This window comes from Lontra canadensis, unplaced genomic scaffold (genome assembly GCF_010015895.1).
Source record: "Lontra canadensis isolate GAN:19392208 unplaced genomic scaffold, GSC_riverotter_1.0 scaffold257, whole genome shotgun sequence".
In the NCBI taxonomy this organism is placed as follows: Eukaryota; Metazoa; Chordata; class Mammalia; order Carnivora; family Mustelidae; genus Lontra; species Lontra canadensis.
The window spans coordinates 8,574-32,391 of NW_022631251.1; the positions used below are offsets into that span (position 1 = coordinate 8,574).

At 48.5% G+C, this 23,818-nt stretch overlaps 1 non-coding gene and 1 pseudogene across 1 annotated transcript; both read left to right on the forward strand.

The window, feature by feature from the left end:
- The first annotated feature begins 12,825 nt into the window (after positions 1-12,825).
- On the forward strand, positions 12,826-12,930 carry LOC116862551. The gene has a single exon (XR_004381650.1). It is a non-coding gene; the product is annotated as a U6 spliceosomal RNA (small nuclear RNA).
- A 9,959-nt stretch (positions 12,931-22,889) lies between these two features.
- On the forward strand, positions 22,890-23,400 carry LOC116862547 (annotated as a pseudogene).
- The last annotated feature ends 418 nt before the right edge of the window (positions 23,401-23,818 follow it).

Here is a 23,818-nt window from a genome sequence, read left to right on the forward strand (position 1 = left end):
CCAATGGAGTTGATCGGGGAGCCCAGGCGCCTGCCTGGAGGGGTGAATCCCGGGGTAGCTGACCTTGCAGGCTCACACCAGAAAGCCTGCTGCCTTTCCCAGCTGCCCTTGGGGCCAGTCACTGCTCTAACGGGGGACAGAGAGGCACAGTTCCCCCTGAATACATAAGACAATGCTTGCAGCCTCCAAAAACAGGCAAGCCACCCGAATTACCAGAATTCTTTCAGCTGGCTTCTGTCCCAGCCGTTCCAGGTAGAAGAGCCCACTGGGAGCATACAAACTTGTGTGGCTGGTCACAAGGCTGCCTAGCCCATCGAGTCTCCCCCGACAAAAGGGATACCTTTCCCTGAAAAACACCTAACGTACCTAACAGGCTTCACAGTTTACGAAGCCGTAGCCTCCACCAACTCAGCTCATTCCAACAACGACGTGAGCAATGGGGTGTTACCTCTGCTGCAGTTAGGATTTGGTTGCCGGAAACAGAAAACCTCTCCAGCTATTTTAAGCAAGAAGAGATTTAATACAGGAAATTAGGTGCTTACAAAATCCCCGGCAGGGCCAGAGGAGCGGGCTCTAGACTCCCATAACACCACTGAGCTGTGCTACCAAGGTTGCTGCCGTTCCTGCCACTGCTGCTGCTGCCATCCGGAAGGTGGGGAGGTAGGGGGCCACCTGCAGAGATGATCCCGGGATCAGGAGGCCCCTGCTACCACCACCACAACATCTCTCAATACTTGCAAAGCCAGGGACCAACAAACAGTAGAACGTTGTCCCACAGTGTGCACGCACACACACGCACACATGAGCGCACGCGTCACAGTGCCTCTGGTAGCAACGGCCAGAGTAGCAAGCAAATAGCTTCCGTCTCGCTGCTGCCTTGCTAACCCTACACAAGTGAATCTAACGGGTGACTTTGTTTTAAAAGATTTACATATTTATTTGAGCGGGAGGGAGCAGAGGGAGCGAAGGAGAGAATTTCAAGCAGATTCAGCATTGAGCGCGGAACTGATGCGGGGCTCGATCTCACGAGCCTGAGCTCATGACCTGAGCCAAAATCAAGAGTTGGATGCTCAACCTACTGCGCCACCCAGGTACCCCAGGGAAATTTAATTCTCATCCACAGCTCCCGCTGCTGGGGTGTCTGTGAAGGGCAGTCTAGAGCCTTCCAGTCTCCGCAGGACATGAAGGCATCACGGGACCAGGTTGGAATGGAGGCTGGGTGCTTAGCACCTCGTCTCCACTTTGCCGATAGGGAACAAAGGTTAAGGAATGGGGGGCAAGATCACATGGCTATTAACCCCCATCTCTCTGACTCCAAAACCCACACTGTCATCTGTTACATGGAACCGACAGCCCCCTTCCATCTGGGGCTTTGGCAGTCCTGGGGCATCTCTCTGCCGGGGAGCCCAGATGACAGCAGAAGCTCCCGCGTACCTTCTGCATGGTCAAGGCTGGACAGCAGGCAGTGAATTGGAGCAGAGGCCCTGAGACAGAGAACAGCTTGTCTAAGGTCAACAGGCAGAGGGGACGGAGGATTGAACCCAGGGTTCCTGACCACACGTGGTGTAACATGTTCCTGTCCTTACACACACACACACACACACACACACACACACACACACACTTCCATCACTATCTGAAAGATGGGAAGATAAGAGAGAAACTCAGCTATCCCTGGAGGCATGCAATTCCCTACATTTTTCTAGGTGAGGTAGGGACATAGCTGACCCATGTCCAGTCCGCACAACCCTGTTTGAGAAATTCTCCATCCTCCTAGTCGCCTCTCCCCAGAGAAGCTAAAAATGCCAGAGAGTCACTTTCCCAGCTGCTGTTGCGCTTAGTGCAGGATGACTTATACTCCACCAATCAGATGCCCCCGTCAAAGACCCGGAGGCAGGAGCCCGTGATGCAGGGAGGCGGGGAGCCCTGAGGTCCATTCTGGTGGAGGGTGGCAGTCACCAAGGCAATGGACATTCCATTTCTGGGATGGTAGGGACCATATCCATGTGCACAGGTGGCAGTATAAGCCGGGACGTCCTGGACTTGGCAGGGGTATTGTTCTGGATTGGCCTGACCTTGGCCATGGTCCTGACCGCCACGCAGTCTCCTTTGTTTGGCCTGCTTTCCAAACCCAGCTCTCCAGCCCTCCTGATTATTTTGTGAACTCCCTAAGTTCCTTTTGATAAAGTCCTTTTCTGCTTAAATAAACTAGAATTACTTCCTGTTGCTCGGAGCCAAGAGCCCAGTCTCAGTTGCCAGATTTTGCCTGGCTTCTCTCCGCAAGACCACACAGGACACCATCAATGCCTAGATACCTCGTGTATCCCACCCAGTCCGCTCCCTGGGAGCTCCAGCTCCCGAGACCTCGGCATGCTGCCCTTACATCAAGAGAACTGGCCTGGCCCAACAGAGGGTCCTGTATCCCTCCCTGGCAGCTGCGGGACGACATTCCTGGGCTTCATTTCAGACCCTCTCCCATCAAAGGCTTACTATTGACTGTGACCTTTCCTTGGGCACAAGTCAGAGGCCTCCCACACACCCCACACACACATACCTCCCCAAGGTCACCAATTCAGCATCCAGAGAACATTTTCTCTTTTTTTCCAGAGGCTTTGCTTTTTGTTTGCCTTTGCTCTGAGCTGAGGCAGAACAGCTGTGGGCCCCGCTCAGCATTCAAAAATGAAGGCTGGGGCACAGAGGCTATTGCGAGAGTATTGGCTGGAGGTGAGAGCCCAGGTTCAAGGCCTCAGCTTTGCCATCGGTTCATGATAGGGCATTTTACGGATGGCTTACCCCCCCCCCGGGCCTTAAGAAGAGTGGCGGGGGAGGGTCCAACCATAGGAAGGCGGAGTGATGCTCCCTGCCAACATGGGACCTGACCGTGACCAGGGAAGGAGAGAAGGACGTTCCCTACCTAACGTGCAGGGTGGAGGGCTCAGAGCCGCGGCAGGATTGACCGAGCCTCAGTCGGTCAGAGGCTGGCGAGAACAGGAAGGGGCTGGGTTCCCATAGTCATCAAGGTGGGGCCAGCTCGAAGCAGCCTCCGGCTAATGGCGACAGAGGTCAGGAGAGGGAACCTAATCCCGGCAGTGGCCCAGCGAGTGAGCAGTCTTCAAGTCTGCTGGGATTACGACAGGGAGCTGTAAACTTGGGCTTATCTCTGAGATACTGTCTTTGTTCCCGTGATCATTGTTTTGCTAGTAGGAGTCCTTGGAAACACTAGCTGGGTGTGCCCCAAGGTGGATAGAGCCAGAAGGCGACAGTGGCCCGAGAGGCCAGGATCGCCAGGATGGATGGGGCCACTGCCGTCCTGCCTGGGACCCTGGAGAAAGCAGGAGTAGCTTTCTGTCGGCAACGTTGAAGAGAGAAAAGCGGACAGGGACCAGCAGAAAAAGAGTTCTTTTCTCCCCTTTGTCAGGTGAGCGGGAGAGGTTTAAGATCATTATGGGGATAAGACGGGAAATCAGCTCGCCATCATCACACTGCAATGGGGCGGCAAACGCGTGCCTGCCATAGACCCAGTCCCACGCACGCCTGGAAGGAGGATCGTGGAATTTAGAGTCAGACCGTCCTGGGTCCAGATACCAGCTTATGCCATTCACCAGACGTGGGATTTTAGGCAAGCCTTTTTTGGTAGACTGTTAATGTGGGCTGCCCCTGATGAACCAAGTTTCCAGTATGCGTGCCCTTGACAGAGTCCCCTTCCGTGTTGGCTCTGGGTTTGGCCACGTGACTTTCTTTGGCCAACAGGACATTAACAAGCTTGATGTTCCTTTAGGAACATGTTCCTTTAGGCTGAGGTCCGTCCTCTCTCCAGGAGTCCAGCTGCCATGCTTGGGGAAGCCCAAGCTAGCCTGGTAAAAAGGTCATGAAGCCAAGGACCAAGGCCGCCCAGCCAACAGTCAGCACCAAGACCCCAGGCACGTGAGCAGCCCTGTTTGACCTTGCAGCCCAACACAGCTGCCAGCTGACTGTATCCACATGGGAGACCCCAGCCGACACAGCCTGGAGTCCAGGAACCACCCAGTTCATCCCCAGAATCATGAGAAATTATCCCTCATTCATTATCACTCAGCGTTGTTTGAAGCCACGAAGGTTTGAAGCCACTAAGTAATAAATAACTGAAACAACATTTAACCTTCCTGAGCCTCGGCTGTCCCTCTCCATAAAATGGGGTGATCATATCTATTGGCACAAGTTACAAAGAGTGAATTTCAGACACAGTGAGGTCATTTGCTGGGCACCTGCTGTGGTTCTGGGACCACAGTGGATGCCTTATACACGGACTTTGGAGCATCTCATCTGGAAGGCACCTCTGGGCAGGAGGTACTGTTTGGCCCACTTCACTGGCAAGGAGCCTGAACTCAGAGGGGTTCACTAACTTGCCCATGGGGGTGCATCTCCGATCAGAGCCGGGACCCTACCCCAGGTCCCTCTTCTAAACAGCAAGGCCTCCTCCACGGAAGCCCAAACCTTCCTGTGTTTTAAGAACTCTGGCTTTGTTACGTGGTTGGAGGGGGGAGGCAGGGCGCATGCTCACAAGCTCATCTCCTTGAGGGCAAGTTAGCATGGCTACTTTTGGGGGCCAGTCCCGTGCTTTCTGCGCTGCTTCTGGGAGCCCTGGGTCACAAGAGATGACAGAGTTCAGAGCAAATCCATTTTTCACTTCTAGGAAAGCAGCCAAATGCAGCTATGATTATTAGGAATAAATGCATGTCCACAGTCCACAGTCACGGGCAAAAGGCTGCTTGTTTCTCAAGAGGCAGGAAGTGCCTGGGCCACGGGTGCCCTGCCCCCACCCCTGGAGTGCCTCAGGAAGCCCTTTTGTTCCCCCCATGAGTCCCCTGGAGATACACACACACACACACACACACTAAGCCATGGGCAGGAGGCGGATGTGGGGACCTGGCCCACATGGGGTGGGGAGTGGGCCACAAGCCTCTGCTGGCCCAGGCAGACACCCTCCCAACCCTCCCAAGAACGGGTGAGTGACATTGAAGAGAGTGGCGGAGGAATCTCCCCTTGTCCTCTCCCAAGCTGAGAACGACCCTCTCCACCCCAGAGGCCCAGGAGCAACCACATCCTGGGTGGGCGACGGAACCCTCCAGCTGAAAAAAAAAAACCCACAACCTCCCCATGTCCTTGATTCCCCCGATCTTACTCAGAAAGCCTTTGCTTTCACAGCCTCTCGGAAGTGCTCACCCATGGCTCGGTGGGTTAAGAGTCTGCCCGACTCTTGATAGCGGCCTCAGGTCATGATCTCGGGGTTGTGAGATCGAGCCCTGGGCTGGGCTCCATGCTGAGCGTGGAGCCTGCTTAAGATTCTCCCTCTCCGTCTGCCCCTCATCCCCGACTCCACCCGGCTCGTGCACACGAGCCCACACACGTGTGCACACATACTCTCTTTCTCAAATAAGTAAATAAATAAATTTTAAACAATGGAAGTGCTCACCCACGATACAATGTGTGGAAAGAGCTGGTCTGAAAGTATATTGCTAGAGAGATCTCAACTTTGCTTAAAAAATACATATATTTAAAATTTATAGATTTGGATATATGAGAGATACATGAAAATGAGCAGCAAGAACCACCTGAAGACGTTCCGAGTGAATTTCTCAAGCAGTAAGATGACTTTTCTTTCTTCTTTATATCTTTCTGCATCTTCGGCTTCACTACAAAGGGCATGATTGCTTTTAGCATCAGAAAATAAACTATATTGTCTGTGCTGCTTTTTCTGAATGTGAATGGCCTAGAAAAGTCACACCTTAAAACTCTTCCTGTGCAACACCTTCATTTTAGTTCCTGCCTGGATTGTTAGCTGGTGTCTCAGGACATCCTAGTATTCGAGTAGGGGAGTTGGGGGTGGGTGAAGTAGGGGGAGGGGGGGAAGGGGGGAGCCACACCAACTCCAAAAGCAAAAGGGGCAGGGCCACTGAGGCAAAGCAGAAGGGGGCGGGGTCCGTGAGCGGGCAGCCTGCACATCCTTACCATAGAGACCTGAGTCCAACGGCAGTGCAAGTCTGGGCTGAAGAAGTTGCTGGAATGGAGGGCCACCCTGCCTGGCCTGGGCCTGGTGGGACAGGAATCCCTGGGCTGGAAGTAGAATTCTGAGGCTCGGTCACCATGCATGCCACCTGGGTCACCTTGGGCTCGGTGACAAGATAGAGTAACAGCTCTATCTTGCAGGCTGAGTGTGCATTCTAGGAGGTGAGTTGGTACACATACAGTGTTTAGCACAGATCCTAACCCACACTGGGCACTCCCTAAATGCAGCTATGATTATTAGGAATAAATGCATGCCCACCAACTCCAGCTCTCTGGGTGAGCTCAGCATCTCAGTCATCCGGCGCCAGAAAAGGACTCAGCTATGCCATATACCCTCAGCCAGTGATTTCCTATTTTGTCCCTTGTTGGGTCCTGCTGTCCAAGCGGCAAGAGACATTTTTTTCTATCCCCAGAGCAACTTTTAGTGCTCTGTTCTGTGCATCAAGGCGAGCTGCTCATTAGCACGAGTGAGAACCGTACAAATGACATCACCAGAGGCCATCAAAGTAGCCCAGATGATTGTGGAATGTTTGTTTCACTCGGCCTGGAACAATGCCAGCACCCACAGCCACAGTGGGAGCCAAGTGGGGCAGGGGGCGTCTGGGGAAAGCAGCCGCAATTGGGGATGACAAAGTCCTCTCCCACTGGGGAGTGGGGCCCGAGATGAGTTCCTCCACCCTACCACATCTCCAGGCTTGCGGTGCCCAGCTGCTCACGCCCTGCTCTGACTTGCACACCTGATCCCAGGAAGGGTTTTCCAAGTAAGTCCTTTACACGTTAGTGTGAATTTTAGTGCTCCCAATGGCCTCTCATCCCTTGAAATCCCACCGTATGGGAAGGTCCTTGGGCTTAACTGGGAAAATGAAGAGTTCTAATTTGGATGTTTTAACCACCCTGGACCCAGCCACCCACATCCCCAAGGTCAGGACCTCCTCTACGAGTCGAGGAATGCGTGCGTTTGCCTTTATTTCTCTCATTAAGGAGACTTGAATAAAAGCACAAAAGGCTTCTCTCTGTACCCTTAAAAGAGAAGGATTTAAAGAGTAAAAACAGTATTATACTCGTTAAAAGTAAAAAAAGAGACAGAACTCTGAAGTCAGAAGGGAAAAGACGGACAGGCGTGACAAGACAAACCTTGGCAGTGTACCACGGCAATGATCTGAGATTGCAAACTGGGGGCCCACACATCCACCCCAGTCCCAACATGCGTTGTTTATTTTAGTGCTCACAATTTTTTGAATGAGTTGCTCGCACTTTAAAATTGGAAGTTTTCCCATAAAAAATCTATATTTCCAGCATCTTCTGAAGAATCAGAAGATCTGGCACCCCGGTTCCCACTGGGCAACACTTGGCGGGAGCCCAGCAGAGGGGGGGCACGCTTCCCAGCCCACTGTAGCCTTGCTTTCGTGCGCAACTGGCCTCACCCCAGCAGACCCCTGAGATGTGCCATAAACTCAGGGAAAAGACAAAAGATGTTCTCAGAGAACAATTTTGCAGCATAGCCAACAAAAAGTTAATATCCATAATATAGAAATAAGAGCCAGACAAAGAGTTGAAGGTGGGGAGGGAAACGGGGCGAAGTATAAACCGCTAATTCATAGGAAAAGGAATTTAAGTGGAAAATAAACGTGAAACATACGCGATCCACTGGTGGTTAGGACAATGCAAAGGAAAACGAGAAGATATTTTTTTTCAAAAGCCATCAAGTTGGCAAAAAAATCAGCCCTCTTCCTAGCATCGCTGTTGTGCGAGGTTGTGGGCGAAGGAGAATGTGTGTGCCTTGTTGGTGAGCATGTAAGTGGGTGCAACCTTTTTGGAGGGCGATTTGCAGTTCCAGTGATTATTTTGAATACACACGCCTTTAATGAAATACAGGGAAACATTTTATGGAAATAGAGCATGCATAGAGAAAAGGCTGATAGACGGGAAGTGTGTGGCTCAGACACGGAACATGTCCATGTAACTATCGCCTAGTCCAAAAGAGGAGAGCGTTATCAGTGCGCAGAAGTCCCCGTGTTCTCTCCTACTCAGTAAATCCCCCAGGTAACCACTATCCTGACCCCTAGCAGGATCTGCCTGTTTCTGAACATTTCATGAATGGAATTATATAGTATATATTCTTCTGCGTCTAGCTTCTTTCACCAGGTATTATACTTTTGAGCCTTATCTATATTGCTCTGTGAAGCGGAACCTTCATTTTTGTTGGTGCATAGAATTCCACAGCACGACCAGACCACGCTGGGTTGTTCTGTTGTACTGCTGAAGAACATTTGGGTGGTTTCCAGTTTGGGGCTATTGTAAATAGTACTGCTGTGAACATTCTAGCATGTGACTTTGGGTGCACATAGGAACACATTGCTGTCGGGTATCTTTCTCTTGACAACACTTGCCATCTGGAATCTCTCTTACAGAAACCCCAGAGAGAACAAACCTGAATGTCCAAGGGTGTTTATTGGAAGCCTAAAAAATAGTGGGGTCAAGGGGCGCCTGGGTGGCTCAGTCGTGAGGTGTCCAGCTCTTCGTTTCGGCTCAGGTCATGATCTCAGGGTTGTGGGATCGAGCCCCACGTCTGGCTCTGTGCTCAGTGGAGCGTCTGCTAGAGATTCTCTCCCTCGCCCTCTGCCCCTCCCCATACTCGCACTCCCCCCCGCCAAATAAATGAATAGGGGCACCTGGGTGGCTCATTCAGTTAAGCGTCTGCCTTCAGTTCAGGTCATGATCGCGAGGTTCCTGAGATCAAGTCCCGCACTGGGCTTCCTGCTCTCCCTCTCCCTCTGCCACTCCCCTGCTTCTGCTCTCTTTCTCTCTCTCAAAATAAATAAATAAAATCTTAAAAAAATAAATGAATAACTAAAATCTTTTAAAAAATAGTGAGAATAACCTCTGTGTTTACAAATAATGATATGGTTTAAAAAAATTATTATCTAGGGGCCCCTGGGTGGCTCAGTCAGTTAACTGTCTAACTCTTGATCTCAACGCAAGTCTTCATCTCAGGGGCGTGAGTTTGAGGCCCTGTGGAGCCTACTTAAAAATATATATGTATATATATATATATGTATATATATACATATATATATATCTATCTTAATATATCTTAATCCTGACTTGGAATAGTACACAGTTGGTAAGAAAAGAGAATAAGAGACATGGGTCCTGATATGTAAGGCTGCCCACACACTGTCAAGTGAAAAAAAAAAAAACCCATCCTGCAAAAATATAGATATTACAATATATAGAGATAGATATTGCATGGTACCACTTTTTAAACAAACAAAAGATAAAACAGAACTTTATATGTGGAGATTTGTGGGCATTACATGTCTAAAAAGACTTTTCACATATGAGCTAGAGAAGGGAGTGCAACAGGGAGCGGGGAGGATGAGATTTGACATACACTCTACATATCTCAGATGTACCTATTTTTCTCCATCTTCATTGAAACTGCCCTATTCTAAGACACCCTGACCTTTGGCATTGAAAACACAATGGTTCTCTCTCTTTCTCTCTTTTTTTAATATTTCTTTATTTTACTTCTTAAAGAAAGAAAGCACAAGCTTTGTTTCTTTATTTTATTTCTTAGAGAGAGAAAGAAAGCAGGAGCAGGGGTGGGGCGGAGAGAGAAGGAGAGAGAGAGAAAATCCCAAGCAGGCAGAACCCGACTCGGGGCTTCATCCCACAGCCCAGAGATCACGACCTGAGCCGAAATCAAGGATCCAACACTTAACCGACTGAGCCACCTGGGCGCCCCACGAACAACGGTCCTCTTACTGGTTCACCTGTCAAGTCATCTCTGCCACAATGGACTCAGAAGACCCCCCGTGGAAGGTATTGACCTCAAGAGTACACTTCTGTGGCTGCGATCCTGGGGTCAGGACGCCACTGTAAGACTGTCTGTGGCACAGCCCATGATATTGCCCATTAAGTGAAAGAGGGGTCTTGTGAAAAGGTAGGCAGAGTATAGTCTGATTTTTTAAATAATTTTTTTTAAGAGAGGGAGAGAGAGAAAGAGGGGGGAGGGGCAGAGGGAGAGAGAGGGAATATTAAGTGGGCTCCACTCTCAGCATGGAGTCTGACACAAGGCTCGATCTCATGACCCTGAAATCATGACCTGAGCCAAAATCAAGAGTTGAACGCTTAACCAACAGAACCACCCAAGCGCCCCTTAAAATAAACATTTTTTAAAAAATATTTATTTATTTATTTGACAGAGATCACAAGAAGGCAGAGAGGCAGGCAGAGAGAAAGGGAAGCAGGCTCCCTGCTGAGCAGAGAGCCCTCATGCGGGGCTCGATCCCAGGACCGTGGGATCATGACCTGAGCCGAAGGCAGAGGCTTTAACCCACTGAGGCACCCAGGTGCCCCTAAAATAAACATTTTAAAGTTAAAACAATACTTGACAAGTGAACGTACATAGGTGCATTAAAATCTTCGAAAGCCATGGCTAGCACAATCTCTCCTCGTCCACAAAGCGGGTTACAGGCAGGTGGTCCCCTAGGAACCACTAGGTCCACCATGGCGTCCCAGTGACCAGCCACATGTTCACACAGGCAGGGCTGGAACCTCAGCTGATCTGGGTCCTGGCGGAACACAAGAAGATGGAAGTCTGTGGAGAACAGCTATCTTCCATTCGCCTCCTGTCGCACAGGCTGGGGGCGGGGGGTTGAAGCCCAGAAATGTGTTATCTCACAGTTCCAGAGCTAGATGCCCCAGGTCAAGGGGCCAGCTAGGTTGGTTCCTTCCGAGGGCTGTGAGGGGGCATCTGTCCCAGGCCTTTCTGCTGGGTCTGTAGAGGGCTGTCTTCTTCCTGTGTGCTCACGTCCTTTTCCCTGTGTGGTGGCAGTGTCCTAATTGCCTCTTCTTACAAGGACACGGGTCAGATCGGGTGAGGGCCCACCCACAGGATTTTACTTCAGCTCTTTACAAAAATCTGCCTCCAAATACAGTCACATTCTGAGGTACTGGAGGTTAGGGCCCCAAGATTCGAATTGCAGTTGGGGGGGGTGCCTAATTCAGCCATAACACCTCCTTATCTCCCCCGGGAGGCTTGCAGGAGCAATTCCTGGGTTCTGATGAGGTAGGAGACCTACATACCTTCTGCCACAGGACAGGGCCACGCACCACAAAACCTCCTTGTTGTGTACTGCCGGCCTGGAATTAGACTGTCCAGGCCCATTTATCTCAGTGGCGCCCTTTGTGGCGTGGGACGACCCCCCCCACCCAGGGAGCCAGCACTTTCATATGATCTTCCTTTCACTGTTTTTGTAAGTAAGAAAGTGTCAAAAATCTAAAAGTGGCTCGTTGCTTATTTACCAGCCAAATTAGCCCAGCCTTGGCCTTGGCTTTCCTGGAAAGTCTTCATGGGGGCTTGACAACAGGCACTGGAATGTGTTGAAAAAGCAGAAACACAAATCCTGCTAACAGAGGTGGGAGAAAGAAGACATGAAGGATGGCTCCCAGTTCTGCGCTCCTCTCCTCCCCGCACCAAGCCCCCAACCTTTATGTCCCCCGAATTTGAACTTGCTTGATGTTTACAAAATAGGGGCCCCTGGCTGGCTCAGTCAGAGGAACATGCAACGCTTGATCTCAGGGTTCAAGCCCCACGTTGGGTATAGAGATGCCTAAAGAAATAAATAAACTTAAAAAGCCATTAAAGTAAAATAAAGAAAATGAATTCGCAAAAGATAAAACACAATTCTATGGGCCTGTCTGTCGGCAATTAAATATTTAAAAGAAATTTTTACCTATGAAGTGATAGTACTAGTAATCCGTGAGGAAGGAGGACGAGGCACATGGAAGGGATTTCAACATTTTATAAATATTTTATATAACAGGCCTTCTGATGCCCAAGCTGAGTCCACCCCCAGGGAACATCCCATGTAGTAATCACGACTCTCCACTTCTTCCCCACCAAATAAGTTTAGCTAAAATCATCAAAACCACAACGAGAGACCACTTCACATCCATGAGAATGACCATTATTAAAAACAAATAAACAGGGGCTCCTGGATGGCTCAGTGGGTTGAGCCTCTGCCTTCGGCTCAGGTCATGATCTCAGGGTCCTGGGATCGAGCCCCGCATCAGGCTCTCTGCTCAGTTGGGAGCCTGCTTCCCCCTCTCTCTCTGCCTGCCTCTCTGCCTACTTGTGATCTCTCTCTCTGTGTCAAATAAATAAATAAAATCTTTTTAAAAAACAAATAAACAAAACAAAACAAACAAAACCAACGGAAAATACAAAGCGTTGACTAGGATGGGGAGAAATCAGAACCCTTGCACCCCCGCTGGTGGGAACAGGAAATGGGTAGCCACTCTGGAGACCAGCGAGCCAGTCAGGAAAGGACAAATCCTGCATGATTCCACTTAGATGAGGTCCCTAGAGCAGTCGCAGTCACAGAGACAGAAAGTGGGATGGCAGTTGCCAGGGGCCGGGACACTGGGGAGAATAGGAAGTTAATATTTAAGGGGGTACAGAGCTTCTGTTTGGGAAGATGAGAAAGTTCTAGAAATGGAGGGTGATCATGACTTTATGCCACCTCCTTGTGCACTTAAAAACACTTAAGATGGGGGACCTGGTGGCTCAGTCTTGATTTTGGCTCAGGTCATGATCTCAGTGTTATGAGATCGAGCCCTGGCTTTGGGCTCCAAGCTCAGTGGGAAGCCTGCTTGAGATTCTCTCTCCCTTTCCCTCTACCCCTCCCCCCCAAAAATAAATAAATAATTTTAAAGAATGCTTATGATGGTCAACTTTATGTTATATTTTACCATATTAAAAAGTGGTATAGTGCTCGCTTCGACAGAGCATGTAGTAAAGTCAGGCCAATATGGAGACGATCAGCATCAACCATGCACAATGACGACATGCAAATTCAGGAAACATTCTGTGTTGTATTTTTTTTTTTAATGCAGGAAAGATATGAAGGCTGGAATAAAAATGTCCTAGTATCCTACAACTTATCTCACCACCAAAAAAGTATTAAGATAATGATCTCTTCTAAAATAAACTCTATACTACACACACACACACACACACACACACATGCACACACACACACACACACACACACACACACACAGAGTTCAGCTAAAGATTTGAGAGGCTTTGATGCCTAGATGCAACTTAATAAAGATACCAGCTCCCTGGTTCTAGTCATTCAGTTGTCAAGAGAGGGAATGAGCTCATCCACCTGTAAGCTAATTGTCAAACTCCCCATGCAGGGACAGTCTCCCACCAGCGAAATGGACATGCTGTGGGTATGTCATTCCCCCTTTCTTTCTTTTCTGTGCACAGACTATGAGAGGGGACACAAGGTCAAAGGCTGAGACACATGGAGTGTTCCTGAACACCCTCTCCATCCTCTCTGTCTCACCCTGCACCTGTCTAACTGCACCTCCTCGGTAGAAGCTTCTCGAACTTTTCCTGCGCCATAGTAGGCGCCATAACTGCAGCCACAGTTACTCATTCCATGTGTGTTGTTTCGGCCCGTCCAACTCCCTGCTTCATTATTAGCTGAGTTTGTATGGCTGTGTGTGTGTCTTCTCTCCCCAACTAGACCAGAAGTTCCTCGAAGGTGCACACTGATTCTTTGCCCCTTTTGGATCTCTTTAGCACTCATGTCAATGTCTAGGGTATGGTAAGGGGTAGGCACATCCAGACAATGGAGTACCATTCCACACTAAAGAAATGAGCTCTTAAGCCATGAAAAGACATGGAGGAACCTTAAATGCATGTTACTAAGTAAAAGAAGCCAATCTGCAAAGGCTACAAACTGTGAGCCCAACCACATGACCGTTCTGGAAAAGACAAAACTATGGAGACAAGAAAAAGATCGGTGGTTGCCAGGGATTCAGGGGACCCCAGAGAGGGAGGGAGGGACAAATAGATGGAGCACAGAGGATGTTTAGGGCAGTGAAACTACTCTGTGTGACACAATAATGGTGGATGTATGACATTATGCTTGTATCAAAACCCATCGTAAAACAAAAAGCGTGAACCCTAATGAAAGCTACGGAGCTTGGTTAATAATAACGTACCAATATTGAACCAGTCTGCCCAATTTTCTCATAAACCACATCGATGTTTTCCCTCGGTGAAGGGAAGCTGAAAAGGTTTATCCAGGCCTGACATTTTTTTTAATTGAGGTATAATTGACATATAACATTATATTAGTTTCAGGTGTGCAGCATGAGGATTCGATCTTCGTATACGCAATGAAATGCTCACCACAATAAGTCTAGCTACCCCCCGCCGCCATCTAAAGTTACATAATATGCAATCCGATGTTGTTGACCATTGTCACCATGCAGCATGTGACAGCCCCATGACTTATTTATTTTATGGCTGGAAGTTTGTACCTCTTGACCCCCTTCTCCCATTTCACCCACGCCAACCCTCCGGCAACCACCAATCTGTTCTCTGCATCTGTGAGTTTTGTTTGCTCATTTGTTTTGTTTTTTAGATTCCACATATAAGTGAAATCATATGGTATTTGTCTTTCTCTGTCTGACTTATTTCACTTGGCATCCTACCCTCTGGGTCCATGTTGTCACACATGGCAAGATTTCCTTCTTTTTTATGACTGAGCTGTATTTCAGTGTATATATACATACTTTATCTTTTTTATCCATTCATCTATTGATGAATTGGTTGTGTTTGTATCGTGGCTATTGTAAATAATGAACATAAGCATGAGTCTATCTTTTCGAATTAGTGTTTTTGTTTTCTTTGGATAAATACCTAGAAGTGGAATCACTGGATTGTTCTAGTTTTGATATTTTGAAGAACCTCCATACTGTTTCCACAGTGGCTACGCCATTTACATTCCCACCAAGAGTGCAAGAAAGTTCCCTTTTCTGCACACCCTTGCCAATACTTGTTATTTCTTGTCTTTTTGACACTTGACATTCTGACAGGTGTGAAATGATATCTTATTGTGGTTTTGATTTGCATTTCCCACTAATGAGTGATGTTGAGCACTTTTTCATATGTGTGTTGGCCATTTGTACGTCTTCTTTGGAAAAATAATCTATTTAGCCTCTGCCTGTTGTTTGATCGGACTGTTTGGTTTTTGCTCTTGAGTCATGTGACTTCTTTGTCTATTTTGGATATTAATACCTTATTGGATATATGATTTATAAATATTTTCTTCCATTCCATAGGTTTGCCTTTTTATTTCTTTGGTGGTTTCCTTGGGCGTGCAGAAGTTTTTTTAGTTTGACATAATCCCACTGCGTTGGCCTAGTCGTTGGACTCAGATCTAAAAAATATCACAGAGAGTGAGGTCAAGGAGCTTACCACTAGTGTTTTCTTTCAGGAATTTTACGGTTTCCAATGTCATATTCAATTCCTTAGTCCATTTTTTGAGTTGAGTTTTGTGGATGGTATAACATAGTGGTCCGGTCTCATTCTTTTGAATGTGGCTGTCCAGTTTCCCCAATGCTATTTATTGACGAGACTATGCTTTCCCCACTGTATATGCTTGCCTCCTTTGTCATAAACTAATTAACCATATGCGCATGGGTTTATTTCTGGGCTCTCCATTCTGTTCCATTGATCTGTGTGTCTGTTTTTATGCCAGTACCATATTGTTTTGATTACTGTGGCTTTGAAGTATAGTTTGAAATCAGGGTCCATAATGCCTCCAGCTTTGTCCTTCTTTGTCAGATTGCTTTGGCTCTTCAGGGTCATTAATGGTTCCATACAAATTTTAAGATGGATTGTTCTATTTCTGTAAAAAATGCCACTAGAACTTTGATAAGGATTATGGTGAATCTGTAGATTGCTTTGGGTACAGACCTGTCATTTTTTCAAAATGCCAAGAAATATAGTTGGGAATAAATTAAAGTTTCTCCTCAAAGCCCAAGAATAAAAATTGTAAGAGGAGTAAGCATGTATTTGTGAGCTAAAATTTACACAGAAAGTTGTGTTTCTTTACATGTTTCTCTAATTAGTGTATATTTTGTATTGAAATCTCAAGTAATTTTCATAGAGAACCAAAGCATCCTTAATTATATCTGAAATCCCCTTTCAAGGCCTCCTCCAGCCCTGACCTCTAAAGGGAAGGAACAGGCCACATGTAATTTCATTCACAGAGCTAAGAAAGGGAGTTAAAAACCAAATGTCCAGAGTACCTGGCTGGCTAAGTTGGTAGAGCATGCAACTCTTGATCTGGGGGCTGAGAATGGAGCCTACTTAAAAAAGAAAAAAAAAAAAAGAAAGAAAAGAAAAGTCCAACTTGACAGCAGTATTACTTGCCCACTCAATGGTTTCAGGAAAGACCATATTCAGAGGGCGCCTGGACGGCTCAGTCGTTAAGCGTCTGCCTTCGGCTCAAGTCATGATCCTGGGGTCTGGGGATCGAGCCCCGCATCGGGCTCCCTGCTCGGCAAGAAGCCTGCTTCTCCCTCTCCCACTCACCCTGCTTGTGTTCCCTTTCTCGCTGTGTCTCTTTCTGTCAAATAAATAAATACAATCTTAAAAAAGAAAGAAAGACCAACAGTATTCAGGGAAGTACACTGCAGAAAGAAACATGAAGGCTCTGATGTCAATAGATACTTGTCAAGAAAGTGTTCAGACAACAGGCAGTGAGCAGGACAATGGTTCCTGGTGGCTGTTTCTATAACAGACCAGGGCAGGCCAACATCGGCGGCCCGTGTGAATTTCCACTGCCTTCCTGCCCCTCCAAACCCACGACGCAATGCATACGCAGGTTGCAAATTCTTCTGTATGTCCAAGTGTCCAGCTTTTGCTCTGTTGAGCTCACTGCATCACTAGCAAGCGGCACTAACATTATTTTGTAGGCATTTGGGTTGCCTGACTTCAGGGTGCAAATATGCAGGAAGGAGAGGCGAATCAGTGCCCCCAGCCTGTGGTCCTGATGCTCGGTTCGGAGGAGGACCTTCCCACAGTCCCAGCTCCCAGGTGACCGCGATTCTCGGCTTCCCACGGCCCCCTCGGCTCCCTCTCTCATTTATCATTCTTTCACTCCCATGCCAGCTTCTGATAAGATGCTAGAAAACAGGCCCTGGGAGGGAGCTAATTACTTAAGTGGGGGACAGAGAGGACACGCAATGGCTTGGTAATGGTCTCTGAGCCTCGTGAGGGTTATTACCACAGGCCGAGGTGACTGGCAGTGTCTCTGGTCGGGTTCCCCGGAAGCAGAGCCCCGGGCACAGATTCTTGCGCAAGTGAATTATTGAGGGAGGGCTCTCGGGAGAAAAAGGTAAAGACAGGACGGAAGCAGTGGAGGACAGGGGAAGAAGCAAAGTGAAGATGGAGATTTAGACTCAGCCTGATTCCCTGGCTGAAGGGGGTGGGGATCGCAGAGTCATTCCTCCCCATACATGACACAGGGGGCCAGGCCTTTAGAGCCCCTGTGTCCTTTAGTCACTGACTGCAGGCCACCCCCACTGGGGGTACGGGGGCACGTAAGCCCCAAGTCCTCAGCTCTGGGCAAGGCTACAGGAGCAGGCAGACACCGGTTCCTGAGACAACATTGAAACGGTAAGCCGCTCCTCTGGAGATGAGCGCCGTGGGCAGCGCGGGGAATCTGGCTGGATATCGCGCCATCCACCAACAGTGGCCACTAATACAACAGGGAGAGAAGTGAGGCAGCCACCAGGAAAAACCTCTGGAGCTTTCTGAAGTTGCCAGTTACTGGAACTGATGGATAGGGAATGGCCATCACCCAGCTAGAAGCAGACCCAAGCAGGAGGTTTGGGCAGGTGCCTTCAGGAAAGACCCAAGCTAAGAATTTTTTTAATAATTTTTTTTTCAAAGATTTTATTTGTTCATGAGAGAGAGAGAGAACACGCGAGCAGAGGGGAGGGGCAGCGGGAGAGGGTGAAGCAGTCTCCTGGCTCAGCACAGAGCCCAATGCAGGGCTCAATGCAGGGTTCAACATTGTGTTTGATCCCAGGACCCCGGGATTATGACCTGAGCCGAAGGCAGATGCTTAACAAACTGAGCCACCCAGGTGCCCCTGGGTGGCTGTTCTAAGCACTTTCAGTCTGTTAGCCTCATCTAAGCCTTGCAACAACCCTATGAGTGAGGTATTATTCTTACGATCCCATTTTACAGATGAGGAGACTGTGGCCAAGAGAGGCTTATTTGCCCAAGTGAACAGTTGGAGGTAGTAGAGGCAGGATTTGAACCCAAGTGTCTAACTCATGAGGGCTACACCACCACTCTGCTTCCCCTGGCTGTCCCTCTAGCTGGGGTAGACAGGAGCTAAACAGCAGGAGACCAACCTGGATGCCATCAGCTGACCATGTTTATAAACCTCGGCATACATCAGAAGCAGCCATGGTTGACTGCTGCACAATAGAATCTGGGACCTCATCCTGAATCAGGACTCAGGACTGAGAGGCGGGTGACAATCTATACATTGAGCAAGCTTCCCAGGTATTCTGACACTGGCAGTCCAGAGTCAACTCTGAAACCCCACGATCATCCAGATGAAAGAGCAGGGTCAGGTTCAAGTCCTAGCTCTTGCACTTCCTACCTGGGTGATCTTGGAAAAGTTAACTAACCTCTCTTAGCCTCAGTTGTTCTCAAATCTAAAATAAAAATAATAATAATGTTCCTCTTAAGATTTTGTGAAGTTTAAACTGAGTTACTGAACATATAGTATAATTATACATATATATTTTTAAACTGTATGTGCATCTTATATATATAGCGCATATTAGATTTTATTTCTATATATATGACAAAGGTCAGGTAGGCCAAACTATTGAGGGTGCTTATCTCTAGGGAGGGAAATAAGGAGGTGGGATAAAGCAGGTAGAGAATGGACTGGAAGATGTTCACTTTTTACTCTATGTATTAAATTTTAATTTTTTTTTATTGAGAGAGAGAGACCACAAGGGAGAGAGGGGGAGAGTCTCAAGGAGGCTCCACGCCCAGCATGGAGGCCAACCCCCCCGGCTCTATCTCAGAACCCTGAGATCATCACCTGAGCCAAAATCAAGGGTTGGGCGCTCAACTCTAACTAAGCCACCCATTTGCCCCAAATTTTAAGTTTTTACAAAAAGAAGATATTAAAGTACTGCATATAGAAAATGTATTTCATCCAAACCAAACAGGCCAAATAGAATCATCTAGATAAAGTGCCTGGCACACAGTAGGCACTCAATTCATGGGAGCCGTTAGCATCATTGTTCTCATCCACAAACATTTGCTGAGTGTCTATTATGTGGGAGCCATCGTAGTCAGACTCCATAGGGAGGCAGAGAAGTACAAAACAAAGTCCCCGCTCTCACATGCACAAAAAACCCCCAAACGCCCAATGGCAGTGTTTACTTTGGGTCCAATGAGTGCTATAGAAAATAAAGCCTTTAAGAAGTTGAAATGAGAGAGAGATCATTTCCAGCTGGCCTCTTCAGGGGAGGTGGGGCTTGTGCAAGGCATTGAGGAAAAGGGAAGATTTCAATAGGCAGAGAAAGGGGGAAAGAACATTCCAGCGGCAGAAAAAAGCGAGGTTCAAAGGGCAAAGGGACTCTGTAGGCATGCGCAGAAGACGCCGAGGGGACATTTGGCTCGGCTCCCCGGGGTCTGCAGGGGACAACCAGGCCAGATCTTACAACGGCAAGAGCCGGCCTCTCCTCCCTCAACTGCAATAAGACAATCTCTAGCCCCAATCCTTCCGGTACCTGGAAGGGGGCCAAGAGTGACTTTCTTTACAGTTCTTGACCCTTGTGGGCTGAGCCTAAGAATGGGAAGCAAAGTAGCCAGGGCCATTTAAAAAAAAAAAGTGAATCCTTTCCCTTAACTGCTGGAGCCCAGGTGCGCGCAGGGCAGCCACACCAAGCCGGGGGTGCGGAACTGAGGGCCCAGTGTAACGTGCCAGACGTGCATGCGCCTGCTTCTACGTGGGGCGTGGGGGGGAGCGACGCGTGAGCGCGCACGTCGTAATGACATGTGGTATTTCCTGTGATTGTGTGCTGTGATATACTGGGTTGAGTTATGAGGGCAGTGTGTGCTAACCGCATTCCTGAAGGCTAATCTCTGTGAGCAACGAAGAAGGGGGCAGAGGGAAACAAGCAGCCGGCGAAGGATCTAGCCACAGAGCACGTCGCTGCCTTCCGTGGGCAGCGCCAGGACTCGGGGGAGGGGGCAGCCTGGGGAGGTCGCCTGGCAGTGTTTGCAAGGGGGGCATGCGAGCGATCGGGAATAAAACCGGGGGCCATTTAGATTCCAGACGGCGCCGGAGTGGCCTCCTGATCAGCAAAGTGTCGCATCGCGGCACCCCGACATCGTCCTTGAGCTGCTGCCTGTGTGTATCTCTCCACAGCGTGTATACAGAGACTAGGGATAAACACTTTTTTTTAAAAAGTTAAAGCTTGATTAGCTGAACACCACAAGGCCCTGGGAAATTGAATTTAAGAAAAATTTGGATAATTGGAACAGCATATAATATCGAGAATGTTAAACACACAAGTCGGCTGAGCACAGAGTTTATGGCAAGCTCTGATTAAAATGAAGTTTCTGATAATCAAAGTTTTAATGGCAGAGGCTCATTTGAATTTCTTCTGTCTAGAAGGGAGATTAGATATCGTGTGCACAGAATATCTTGTGATAGTTTCCAGTCTTCCCAATTCCACTTGGGTCACATACACACTGTGTTATGTATGTATTTATTTCATGAAAAGTGCTCTATCCTCTGGTCGGCCCCCAACTAGCCCAAACAGGACTTGCCACAGATGTGTTTATCAGATTGCTCTGCAAATGCACGGGGAGGAAAAGTCTGCCTATCGTCTAAGTGATTTCAAAATCAAAGCCATTCCAGACACACCAGAAGCCTAAAGCAGCCAAGAGATAGGCCGAGTTTATAAACTTCTATAATATGTTTATTGCAAGGATGGCAATTACCCAATATCCCTGCCCTCCTGGGTCTTAGATCAGAATATTTCCACAAAAAGAAATCTGTGTTCGACTGCATTTAGCCAGTCATAATTCCAGATGTCTGGAATGTTCCAACACCAGGCAAGGGGCTAGGGAGGAAGAAAGGAAGGAAGCTGCTGATCATTGTTGTAGCCCCGTGGTCGTCTGCGGTGGCATGTCTAGTGTGGCTGCTTGTCCCTCTTCCTCCTCCTCCTAATGGCCAGGTGTCACAGGAGTATTGTTAGATGGGGCGGGAGGCGGGGGGCGGGGTTGGCTGTCCTGAGCCACCAGAGGCTTTTCTGTCCGGCTCTGGAAACTCGACACGTCACATCAGAGACGTAATATCTTAATGAAATGACTTGAGTGTGCGTAATTTACGCCAGAACGGAAAATGCTGACACGGCAGAAAGGACGCTTGTTCCTGCGGTTGCCGGAGCACATGCAGGCCACATCGCTTGGGAATGAATCAGACCGGCGTTACAGGGAAGCCTGCTAAGAGAATTGCCTCCTCGAGCGCTCCTATCAAATGTTGAGGTTATTTACCGCGAGGGTACATGGTGGCCCATTCTGCCCTGTTCGTTGGATTACAAACTTGGGTGAGTTCAGTCATTTGTCCCAGACTCCTTCCTGAGCCTGAATAAGAGGAGGGTTATTCCGTGGAGTCATCAGGAGGATTGATTCTGCCCTTTCCTCTGGGGCTCTTCTGGCAAACATTAAACATCACAGCACGCCATTAAGGGAAGTTGAGGCGCTTGTTTCATAGATGCTAAGACTGATACCAAGGTTTTGCATCTGTGACACCTTATGGCCAACGGCATAGATTTTTTTTTTTTTTTTAACCCCCAGCAGACTGAGATGTGGTGGCTTGGGTATGGCGTGGCTGAAGAAGTCAGAGTTTCTTCTGATCATCATGGGGCTGGGGAGAGGGGTCTTAAACTCTGAAGCCTCTGTCCTCTGCTCACCACGGGGCAAGAGGCGTCAGGTCAAGGCCAGGAGCAAGAAGAATTTTTCTGCTGGTCTCTATGCCAGGAAGTCTCCAAAGTGGGGTGATGCATACCCTAAAACAAGATAATCCTTTGAGGGGTAGGGGTAATGAGTTGAATTGTGTCCCACCAAAATTCATGTGTTGAAGTCCTCTGAATATGACCTTATTTGGAGACAGGATATTTATAGAGGCAATGGAGTTAAAATGAGGTCACTAGGGTGGACCTAAAAAATATGACTAGCGTCCTTATAGAAAGGGGAAATTTGGACACAGACATACACAGAGGGAAGACAATGGGAAGAGACACAGGAAAAAGATAAGCCAAAGACAGAGGCCTGGAACAGCGGCCTCCCTCACGGCCCTCAGAAGGAACCAACCCTGCCAGCACCTTGATCTTGGACTTCTGGCCTCCAGAACCATGAGACAGCACATTCCTATTGTTTAAGCCCCTCAGCGGGTGGTTCTTTGTTATGACAGCCCTAGCCAATTAATATAGGTAGGAAGAAAACATCAGAACTTGAGAACTTTCCTTACATCACTATGGTAGTTTGGCTTATTTTTTTTTTAAGGTTTATGTATTTATTTGAGAGTGAGAGAGAGAGCTGGAGAAGGGGCAGAGAGGGAGGGAGAGAAGCAACCTCCCCACTGAGCACAGAGCCAGGGGCCCCAGTGGTTTGGCTTATTGATCCTAATTCACGGCTCACCTGGAACAGAAACTACACCGCTTCCTCGTGACTTTGCAGTGCTTTCCACTGTGGGTGGGATATACTCTGGCCACCCAGGAGCAGTTGGGCTTGAGCAAGATTATTGCCAGAAGTGGCACGTGAGAGGCCACTTTAAATGTGTTGCATGGTATGGTTTGCCCTCTTGAGCTTCTGCCATCACTAAGAGAACAGGTCCCACGTGGCTGTATTCGCATCAGCCAGGGCTCCAGACTTGCACAAATTCTGTGACCTGGAGCACTTTCCATCTCAAGCTGCGATGGGGAGAGGAGCTGCTGCCGTGTCCTCCCACCTGCAATGGATGGTGGGGCAGAACTGCTCCAGCTTCCTGGTGGAGAGGAACAAGCAGGCGTACAGCACTGACCCCAATAACCTGAAGGCAAACAAGTCCTTCCACTACATGGGCTGATTCACCACTAGACTCTGGGCGTGGAGCCCAGTCCCCGCAACAGAGATAGGGTGGTGGTCATGAAGCAGAGATCCCGCCAGTGAAAACCCACCACCACCTGCTTGAAAGCCACCAGGAACCACAAGGCCCGGGCCACCCTGAGCAGCACCAGGCACGTGATCCGCAAGAACGAGTAACGCCCAGATCTGCACGTGACCGCCATTCACAAAGCCAGCGCCATCCTGTGCAGCCAGAGCTTGTGATGGTGAAGAGGAAGTGGTCCGCCCCACAAAGAACTCCTGAGCACCTGCCCCCCACCTCCAAAGCAATAAAGATGTCAACCATCCCAAACAAACACACGAAACCCAAAAAAACCCCGTGACCTGGAACCACTCCCAGCCATCCCTCTGAAATAGCCAAGCCTAGCCAAGATCAGTCAGAACCCCACAGCTCTGCAGGACGGTGACCAAGAAAAATAAACGCTGGGTATCATAAGCCACTAAATTTCGGAGTGTTTGTTCCACAGCATTATGGCGGCAAGAGCTGACGATTACAGTGACCGGTATACAACATGCAGATTGGCCTTGTCGGGGCGCTGTACATCACCACTCAGCATCCAGTGTGACAGGTGAGGAAGGCTAAGGGAAGAGTGGCAGTCCCATAACTTGGACACCATCTGCCTCAGATGGTTTTTCACCTTCAGCAAATGGCCTATGATGAGTGCCATGGTCAGTGAATTTACAGATTACATTATGGCGCTCTAACCAAACTAATCATCACCAAATGAGCAAGGGGCTCGA